We start from the raw sequence: 10,049 nt of genomic DNA on the forward strand, positions 1-10,049 counted from the left end.
TTTGAGACAGGGTCTCACTATGTAGTTGAGACTGACCTGGAACTCACTATGTAGCCCAGGCTGGTCTCGAACTCACAGTGATCCTCCTGCCTCAGCCTCCCCAGTGCTGGGATCATAGGCGTGCGCCACCACGCCCAGATCTTTTGTCTTAACCCATAAATTCATCCCTCTTTCTGATCAAAACCGGGAGAACTCAGTGCTTCTGTCAGTATGTATGCAGGAATTTCAGTCTGCAATCTTGGGTCTGTCTGCCTCTTTCCTCAGTCTCATGGCAGCTTGGGCCCTACTCTTCTCCTACACTGGGCTGAATTGTTCCAGAACAACGTTCATAAACATCAGACAGGGCCAGGAAAATAAAACCAGGAAAGGCAGGACACCCCATAAGGCAGAATGGCTCTCTTCAAGTCCCAGCTCCCCCATTTACAAGGCACATTTCCCTGGGCCTTAGAGTCCTTATCTGTGAAACAGGAAGGGTATTGAAAGCTACCACCGGTTCTCAAGTGGAAGATTACATCAGTTGTCAGACACAACATAAAGAATACAGTGTCAGTCGGTGGATGACAGGCCAGATGGGATGCCAAGCAACAGAATCTTGCAGGTAAGGTGTGCAGGGGTGCTGTGAGATCATGATGAAAAGAAACGGAGGTGAGGGAGCCAAGAGCCAGGAGCCAGGCAGTGTAGGGCATCCTCAGAGGATGGACAACAAACCGCACACCATGGGCCTCCACGCAGGGGCCCTGAGCCTACCCAGTTGCCATCTGGCCCCCGCTCCATCCGCCAGATCGTGATGCCACTAACTGGAACTAGTTGTTCCTGGGGAAGGGGGAAGGGGGAGGGCTGGGGACAGGAAGGAGAACCCCTGGATTGATTACCTTGCTTGGCTCAAAGTCAAACAAATCCTAATGGACTGAGCTAAGAGGGGCTGCTTGCTGGCTAGTGTAGGTGCCCACTAGCAGGTAACCAGAAACTTGCGATCTGACTGCGTTTGACTGCAGAGAAGTAAAATCGTGTTTCTTGCACATGAAGTCTGTGTCCTGGGAAATCCACACCGGCTGTGTATTCAGATATAGCCACGTGTGTCACTAACGGTGTTTCCAGCGGTGCCAGACTGCTGTGTGACTGCCGCCCAGGGTTCTGCTGCCAGGTGGATCAGAGCTGAGTCAGCCTTGTGTTGTGCACACTTTGTTCTGCTCACACAGTGATGGAGTCAGCTATGAGCTTTTCAGAACACGACTCCATCACTAAGTGACACACGACCGAACATGGACCCCAGGAGTAGATTCACTGGTTTCAGACACCCACGGATACCAAACCCCCAAGTTACACAAGTCCTTCACATAAAATGGCATAACATTTGCATATAACCCACACCATCCTCCAGTATACTGTATATCATCTCTAGATTACTTATACTGATGAATGCACTGCAAATGCTATTTGAATATTGTGTTGTTTAGGAAATAATGGCCAGAAAAAGGTCTGTATTTGTTCAGTGAAGATTTTTTTTTTTGGTGTGGTTGATTGAACTCATGGACTCGGAAGGCTGCTGATATATTAATACACAGCATAGATCATACCTAGAAGGAAGGAATTAGAGGGCAGACAGCAAATATAGCGAGTTTCCTTCAGATGGGGCTGCCCATCTGTTTGCATAGCTGGCACACAGGTTTGGCTGCTCGCACAAGACAGGAGAGGGTGGGACAGGATTCAGCCATGTGCGATGGCCCAGGGGCTGAGACACGGCGTTCCATCTGGGTCATGTTGCTCTCTCCTACACTTGGCTTCTATCTCCTGATCCAGAGTGGCTGCTGCACATCTACATTCTGGCTGGTGAGAAGGGAGAAGGAGAGAAATTGGGCAGGCTTCTTTATTAGTTTGCCTTAAGGACACAACTGAAATTGAGCACTCATCACCTTTACTCACATGACTTGGATGCATGCTGGTCACGTGCTCACACCAGCTGCAAGGAATGCTGGGAAGTGGAGTCCTCCGTTGGGTGGTCACATACGTGTACCATGCAGGACACCTCTGAGGGACGTGGCAGCCCAGGAGATTCCTTGGGCCTGGTAAAGTCCTCTTCTGGGGCCCAAGACAGTGCAGTGTCGCTTCCTGGAGGCCACCACAGCGTAGCGTGGCTTCTTCTTTTGCCAGGCCAGTTCCCTTGCCTTTGCTTCCTGGGGTGCTGATGCCGAGCTCCTACCTGTTACCCCCTGTGTGAACCCCCTTCTCAGAGCTGCTTCCCAGGGAATACGGCCTAAATCACCAGCTCCCTCGATCTGTGACGTCGTTGGGTGGGTTAAATGTGACATTTTCAGTAAAACACCCACACAGAGCAGGTGCTCAGTAAGTAACAGCAGCACTTTCAGGGCCCTGGCTCCGCCTTTATGCAGGCTCCGTGATCCGCTCTTCCCAAGCAGCCCGAGAGCGGCGCTCTCGTCCCCACTTTACAGACAGGGAACCGAGGCTCCGTGAGCCGGATGATGTGCTCCAGGCACTCAGCTTGTAACTGCTCGGGTACGGCGGACGGTCACCTCTTGAGCGATGGTTGTGAGGGCAGCGATGGCCGGCAGGGAGCCTCTGACTCTGAGGACTGCCGAGAACTTCTATCTCTGTCCCTCCCAGGCCCCCTCGAGCCTCCCCGGCAGCACAGGTGAAAGGCTCTGCACACTGCATGTTCCTCCCGTGCTTCCTGTTATAACCGTGACAGCAGGGCCCGTTTGTGGGCCGGGAGCCGGCCTGTGCTAAACACTTGACAAACATTTTGTCATTCCTTCTTGCAGGCGGCCGCAGCCGTCTGTGCTCTGTCCATGAGGCAACAGAGGCTTCAAGGGTCAAGTGAATCGCCTCAGTGCCAGGCCCGGAGGCTGTGACGTGCCACCCCTCTAAAGCTGTTTCTCGTCTTTGGCCAGAGGATCAGTCTGCCCCCAGATAGACGGGGCTGGCCTTTCCAGGGCTGGCTAGGGTCCCGGGGTCCTCTGGGGACGCCCCGAGTTGGATGGGGCCTCCCCGCAGGGAGGCGCAGTGTCTGCCGGTCTGAGGACACAGCCTGGCGCGCGTCCCCGTGTGGAGGGAGGAGACTCGGGCTGCAGGAAAGGGCTGGTGATGGGCCAGGGAGGAGCTGGAGGAGGAAGCTGAAGGAGGCCGGGGCCAGGCTCCCCTGCCTCGGCCACCCCCGTGTGCTCTTGGCTCCGTAACAGCTCGTGAGTAAGCGCCGGTCATGAGGATGTGATGGCACCGCACGAGGAAGCCACGCAGGCCCCGGTGTGAGGGACCCAGTGACTCAGCAGCTCCCGGGCAGGACTGTGCTCCGGGCTGGTTTCATTGTCTGCCCAGGCCCCCCCACTGCTGTTGGCCCAGGCACAGTTAAGGGGAGGCAGCGGGTACCTGCAGGGTAACAAGAATGAGAGGGAACCGTTTCCATGGTCTTTGGGGGCCCAGGGAAGGCTGCTGAGCAGCCTGGGCTAAGGAAAGTTTATTTCTTCAGCAGCCGGCAGGGCTGAGGCCCCGTTTCGGCAGTGCGGAGGACGGCGAGGGGCTCCAGTCCCCACTGTCTGAGCACAGAGCCCGTTCTCCTCGGCCTGGTCCCCGGGGCACTGCTCTTCCCACCTCTCCAGCGATGCTGAACCACGCTCCGTTCCCTAAGTGTGGCGCAGCACCACAGAAAGTCCCACCTGCTGTGCCCTTTCCCTGCTGCCCACCTGGACGGCCCCTGCTGCTCCCCGAGTCTAGGCTTAAAGTCCCCTCCTCCAGGGTGGCTTCCTGTCTGTCCGGAACACTGGACTCCTTCTCATCCGTGTCCCATAGCACCTGCTGCCGGCAGCCCACAGACACTGGTGTTTGCACAACTGGCTGCAAGACCTTGGGCGGGTCATTACATTCTGTGCCTCAGTTCCCTTATCTGTAAAGTAGAAGCCATAATAGTACCTGCCTTGAATGGGTTAACACTTGTAAGGCATTTACAGGGACATCCGGTATGCAGTAAGTAGTAAGTGTTACCCATTATTAAAATAATTACTCTTACCTCATAGGGCTGTTAAGAGGATTAGATGCCAAGTGCTTAGTGCCATCCCTACCAGGATCAGAGTGAGTCCACAAGAAAGGGAAGCTCTCATCCTCCTCCTCACCGGCGCCATCAGCACTCCTGCCCACCATCACCATCAACCCCACCGTCACCACCTGCATCTGCACCACCTCCATCTCCACCACCTCCATCTGCACCACCTCCATCTCCACCACCTCCATGTGCACCACCTCCATCTCCACCACCTCCGTCTCCACCACCTCCGTCTCCACCACCTCCATCTCCACCACCTCCATCTGCACCACCTCCATCTCCACCACCTCCATCTGCACCACCTCCATCTCCACCACCTCCGTCTCCACCACCTCCGTCTCCACCACCTCCATCTCCACCACCTCCATCTGCACCACCTCCGTCTCCACCACCTCCGTCTCCACCTCCATCTCCACCACCTCCGTCTCCACCACCTCCGTCTCCACCTCCATCTCCACCACCTCCATCTCCACCATTCCGCGCCCGCCGTTACCACCCCCACCATCACCAGCCCCACACCCCCCTACTTGGCATCATCACTTTGCCCAGAGTGTGCACTTCCAAGGCAGGACTGTGCCTTAGCCCTCTTTGATGTTAAAAGCAAGCGCACAATAAGCGGTCGTTTCTAGGGAGAATGAAGGAAGATGTGCTCCCGCCTGGGGAGCTGAGGAGGAAAAAGATGGGCAAGGTTTAGAGCAGCCAGGCCCAGGGCTGTGGGGGGAAGGCTCCGGGCAGGCTCTGCCTGGGAGACCTCATCCTTTGCACAGCAAGTCCAAAGCCTTCTGCTTTCAAAGCTGAGGTGTCCGCTGGGGTGGGCGGGCCCTGAGGAGGACCTGAGGAAAAGCAGACTCCCTCTGATGTGGGCTCACCCCGAGCTTCCGGTCTGAGACCCCTCCCTCAGCGTCGCTCTGGATCCCAGAGTCTTGAGGGCAGCTCTGGGTGACGAGGGTGTGCCAGGCTCAGGGGTCTACTTGGCAGGGAGGGCGTGGGAGAATTAGGGCTGCTTCCCGGGAGAGGTGTTTGGAGCTAAGAAATAAATCCAGAGGGAGGATGGTGGCACCAGAGGCAGGAGCTCAGCCTCCCTGCCCTGCCCTGATCTCAGCTCCCATTACACCTGCTGGATCCTTGTGGTTCTCTCCTTCTGATCCCTCTTCCTGCACCCACTCCCGGCACAGTGCCCTCTGCCAAGAACCCTGTGTTGACCCCACCCTGCTTGGAGTCAACGCCAAAGATAGGACTGGGCTGGCAGCCGAGGCTCTCTGGATGCCTCTAGCGTGGGGTCCGTCTTCTTCCCTCCCCACCTTCCTGACCCTGGGGTTTCTCTGTGGTTGCCTGGGCACCTGAGATGGTTTTGCTCCCCAGGACCTTTGCACAGGGTCTGCTCCCTACCTGGAGCACCCTTTTTCTGCCAATGTCTGGGCCTCTCATCCTCAGGGTTCAGCCTTTTTTTTGGTACCAGGGATCAAACTTGGGACCTTGCACTTGTGAGGCAGGCAGCGGAACCACTGAGCTACATCCCTGGTCCTCAGCTTTTGTGGTGCTTTGTCTGTAAGGCCTTCTCAGACTCCCTCAATCGCCTCCTTCTTAGAGCTCAGCATAGTTTGCAGCTGAGTTTACCTCCCCCGCACCACACACACCTTGGTAGTGGGGATTGAACCCAGGCCTTCACACTGAGCTACGTCAACTCCTTAAAATTTTTAAATTTTGAGGCAAGCTCTTGCTAATTTGCTAAGTTGCCCAAGCTGGCCTCCAATTTGTGATCCTCCTGCCTCAGCTTCCTGAGGAGCTGGGATTACAGGTATGCACCGTGGCACCTGGCAACTTTACAGTTTTAAATCTTGTTTACTGTCCCTCCGCTCCATAGAATGTCAGCTTCATGAGGACAGGGCTTTGCCATATTCCGTATTCACCAGAGCCTCAGCCATGCCTGGCAGGCCCTCAATGTGTGAAACAGCAATCTTCTGTGCTTCAAGGTGAGGCAGGCGGGGGAGTCCCGGAAGGCTTCCTGGAGGAGGCGTTCAGACCTGGGAAACAGAAGGGGCTGTGTGGTTAACAGTGAGAACTGCATTGGACAGAAGGGGCGCAGGGGAGCTATTTTGTCTCCTTGGAGAGCTTTCACTCCACCCGAGGCCTGGAAACTTCTGTCTAGCTGTGACCTCGCTCTGCTCAGGCCATCGTATGTGGTCTTAGAGCCAGGCATAGACAGTTCTGCGGCCCGGTAGCCGCATGACTGGACAGGTTCCTTAATACATCTGGGCCTCTGTTACCTCACCTGCTAGATGGGGGGTGGTAATAAGGGCCCATGTTTTGTCAGTGACGGGCAGGGTGCTGAGTGCTTCACACACAGTAGCTAATTGAGGCTTTCCTGCCACCCCAGGAGACAGGTGGGCTGGGGAGGGTCCCTGTGGTTGGTCCCCTGTGGCCATACCTGGGATAGGTGAGTGCTTGGTGCCGAGTTGCCAGTGAGATCCATGCTGTGGGGCTTTTCTCCCAGTGTGGAGGCCGTGCAGGCCCTGGGCCACTTTGATGCTGACTAGGCCTGCGTCAGGCCTGTCCTCAAAGTCCTGGCCTATGGCAGGGGCGTCCCCCTGCTGGTCCCTCCTGAGGCCTCTCTGGCAGAGCGGTGAGTCATGCCGGTCTCCTCCGGGGCCTTGAGCCCAGTCAGCTGTCTCGTGTGTGTCACATTTTTGACACCAGTTAATTACAGCCATTACTGCCATGATGAAGAAGTTAGGTGATCTCAGGCAGGTCCAGGAGCCGCAGAGCCTGGGCACCTGCTCTGCGTGGAGGTCTGAAGGGCGCCCTCCCTACTGGTCCTGTGTTACTTCTCCCGTTTCCTGGCATCCTCTGAGGGCTAAGATGGTGTTTATCTCAGCAGCATGGCACTCTGCACAAAGGCTCCAAAAGACTTTCAAAATGCATGACTGAGCTGGCCAGAGAGCAGAGAAAACACACACACACACACACACACACACACACACACACACCTCAAGGAACAGGTGCCAACATCCAGACGTAAATTACTGCTGGGCTGACAGTCACACCATGAGTCCAGCTGAAACTTTCAATTATGGCCACGTTCACATAGAGTAAAATTCACCCTTTTTACTGTAAAGTTCTCTGACTTTTTTTTTTTTTTTTTTAGATAGGGTCTCACTACATAGTCGAGACTGACCTGGAACTCGCTATGTAGCCCAGGCTGGTCTTCAACTCCCAGTGAGCCTCCTGCCTCAGCCTCCTGAGTGCTGGGATGACAGGTGTGCGGCCAGCATGCCCGGCTCCCTGCCACTTTTTGTGGAGGTTCTGGAAGTTCTCTTTTGCAAGTGTCTTTTTAGTGGTGCTGTTGCGGCTGCTTTGATGTCCTGAACTGATTCATTGCTTAATCTTTCATAATCATTTGACTTTGAGGAAGAGACCAAGTTCCACGGTGCCAGATCCAGTGGATAAGGGGGATGAGGGCGCGCTGCGATGTTTTTATGCGACGGAAATCGCTGCAAACATTCACTGTAAACTGCCTCAGAAAGTGGCAGGGCGGATGGGATGTGTCTAAAGCACAAGTGTGAGTGTGAATTTAGTGTCCATTACAAACACACTAACCCCAGATTCACAAAGGCAAGCACCACGTGTGGTACGTGAAGCAGGCGGCACGAAAGGAGAAGCGAGGCTCTTCTCAGACAAGAGGGGGGAAGACGCGGGAGGCGGTGGAAGGGTGGGTAATGGGAGATGAAAGCCACTAATTACAACAGCAAGAGACCCAGTCCCAGTAAGAGGCACCGACTTACTGAGCTGAGAATGTGTGCACTACATTCTGTGAAGTGAGCCAGTACAGATAGCACTGGCTGTTTTGGGAAATATTTATTTATTCATTTATTGGTACTGGGAGTCGAACTGAGGCCCCTGCGCTTGCAAGGCAGGCACCGGAACCGCTGAGCTAAATCCCCACCGAAATATCAAATTTGTCATTCTCTCTCTCTCTCCCTCCCTCCCTCTCTCCCTTCCCCCCTCCCTCTCTCCCTCCCTCTCCCTCTTCTCTCTCTCTCTCTCTCTCTCTTTTTTTTTGGTACCAGGGATTGAACTTGGGACCTCGCGCTTGCAAGGAAGGCAGCTGTGCCACTGAACAAAATCGCCAGTCTTATTTTTTAATTTTCAAAAACGCACGAATGTATTCAGATAGCAAGACATTATCTAGAATTATGTTCACTTAACTGGTTTAATATCTCTGAGAGTGAGATGCTTTTTTTTTTTTTTGGTATGGGGATCAAACTCAGGACCTTGTGCTTGTGAGGCAACCCCACCGATCTAAATCCCCCACCCCAGTTTTATTTTTGAGTATTTTTTTTTACTTATGTTATTACAATGTGTTCTCAGTGGGGCGAACTAAGAATTTTACTTCATCCAGAGTTCAAGCCTATTGGTTGGTGCCGCCCACACTTAACCTCTATTCACACAGTCTAGATCCAGCCACCTCTGAAGAGTCTCACGTATAAGTGCATGAGGCTTTGGGGAGAGGGTGATCTAGAGATAAGCCATTACACAAAACGCAATGTTTTGCACCTTAAATACACAGGATTTTGTGTGTCGCTTATACTAAAAGTGAAAATATGTCCCTGGAAAGATTTGCATAGGAACGCTCAGGAAAGTATATAATAACCTCAAACTGGAAATAACAGATGTTCCTCAGTGTGGAACAGAGAAACAAGTTCTAGTACATGGTGCAATAGTACATTCCTTTTAGTGCTAAAAGGAATAAAAAGGGATGGACATTCTCTTGCTTCCTCGGGTGTTACCCAAGGGTCACGCAGCTAGAGAGGCTTCCCGACCCTGAGTAAGACCGTGATCCTGTCCTGGTCTGTGGGGCTAATCACTGAGACCATCAGCTCTGATTAACCTTGGCTGAGCTGGTGTTGGTTAGTTTTTCCTCATCTTACACATTGAATTGTGTCCTCACTAAGAGCCGCAGCTGGATTCCTAAGTCTCAGAACCTCAGAAGGGGGCTCCTAAGAGCAGAGATTTTTTTTTCTTTTTTGCAGCACCGGGGATCGACTAGACTCTTGACTGTATGGTTCACTCCATATCTTTGTGTCCACAATGGTGCCTGACACACAGTACGATGTTTTTTGTATGATGTTGAAGATTGACCCCAGAGTTCAGGGTAGAGTTGGACAAGTTCTCTACCAGTGAGCTACACCACCATCCCGTCTGAGACTTTTTTTTGATACCGAGGAGGATCGAACTCGGGTCCTTGCACTTGCAAGGCAGGCGCTGGAACCACTGAGCTAAATCCCTGGCCCTGTTTGAGGTTTGATCTTGCTCTGTTGTCTAGGCTGGCCTCAAAGTTCTGAGTTCAAGGGATCCTCCTGCCTCAGTGTCCCAGGTACTGGAACTAGATGAGCGCCACCATGCACGGCCGCCTCTTAAGTATTCAGATGAACAAACGTACGAGGAGCAGACAACTGGAAGTGGAACAAATTATCTGGTTGAAAGACATTTATTGCCAGAACACTGAAGAAAGCAAAACTTCCTGCTTCAGATGGTCCTGTAATATAACATCACAGCAAGTTTGAGAAGTAAAAGAATAGACAAAGACACACCAAAAGAAAGGCTGAGCCCAAAAACTTTGATTTGGCTTTGGTGAATGCGGACAAAACAGACTTCAAAGCAAAAACATCATGAGGAAACGAGGGACTTACCACACCATGTGCAAAGATTCAGTTCACCGGCACGGTGGGACCACTTGCACTTGTATGATCTTATACCCTAAGTTCGGAGACTATAATGCTGTGTTTCCTGGGTTCTCTTTATATCCCAGGCTAGATGCTGGAGAAGCTGTATCCCGAAAACATCACCAGGCATGAAAAGAAGATCCCTCCAAAAACCCCAGCTCTTTCTAGACAAAGGGCCAGGAGAAGAGTAGCTGAGCAACACAGAAGCTTCTAGAAAACTACTTCTGTCCTCCAGCCAAACACTGCAGATAAAAACCCGCAGCCTCAGCCTC

General features: G+C 53.1%; 1 protein-coding gene across 2 annotated transcripts in view; it reads left to right on the forward strand.

The window, feature by feature from the left end:
• Positions 1-10,049, forward strand: part of LOC104855362 — a 28,509-nt gene that overhangs the window by 11,620 nt on the left and 6,840 nt on the right. The window contains exon 4 of one of the 2 annotated variants that reach the window (XR_778383.3): positions 4,029-4,196. The exons of the other annotated variant lie outside the window; for it this stretch is intronic. The gene's annotated coding sequence lies outside the window, so the exon portion shown is untranslated. Of the gene's footprint in view, positions 1-4,028; positions 4,197-10,049 lie in introns of those variants that run through there. 2 annotated transcript variants of the gene reach the window in all.

Source organism: Fukomys damarensis, unplaced genomic scaffold (assembly GCF_012274545.1).
Source record: "Fukomys damarensis isolate Sample0158 unplaced genomic scaffold, DMR_v1.0_HiC HiC_scaffold_23, whole genome shotgun sequence".
Classification (NCBI taxonomy): Eukaryota; Metazoa; Chordata; class Mammalia; order Rodentia; family Bathyergidae; genus Fukomys; species Fukomys damarensis.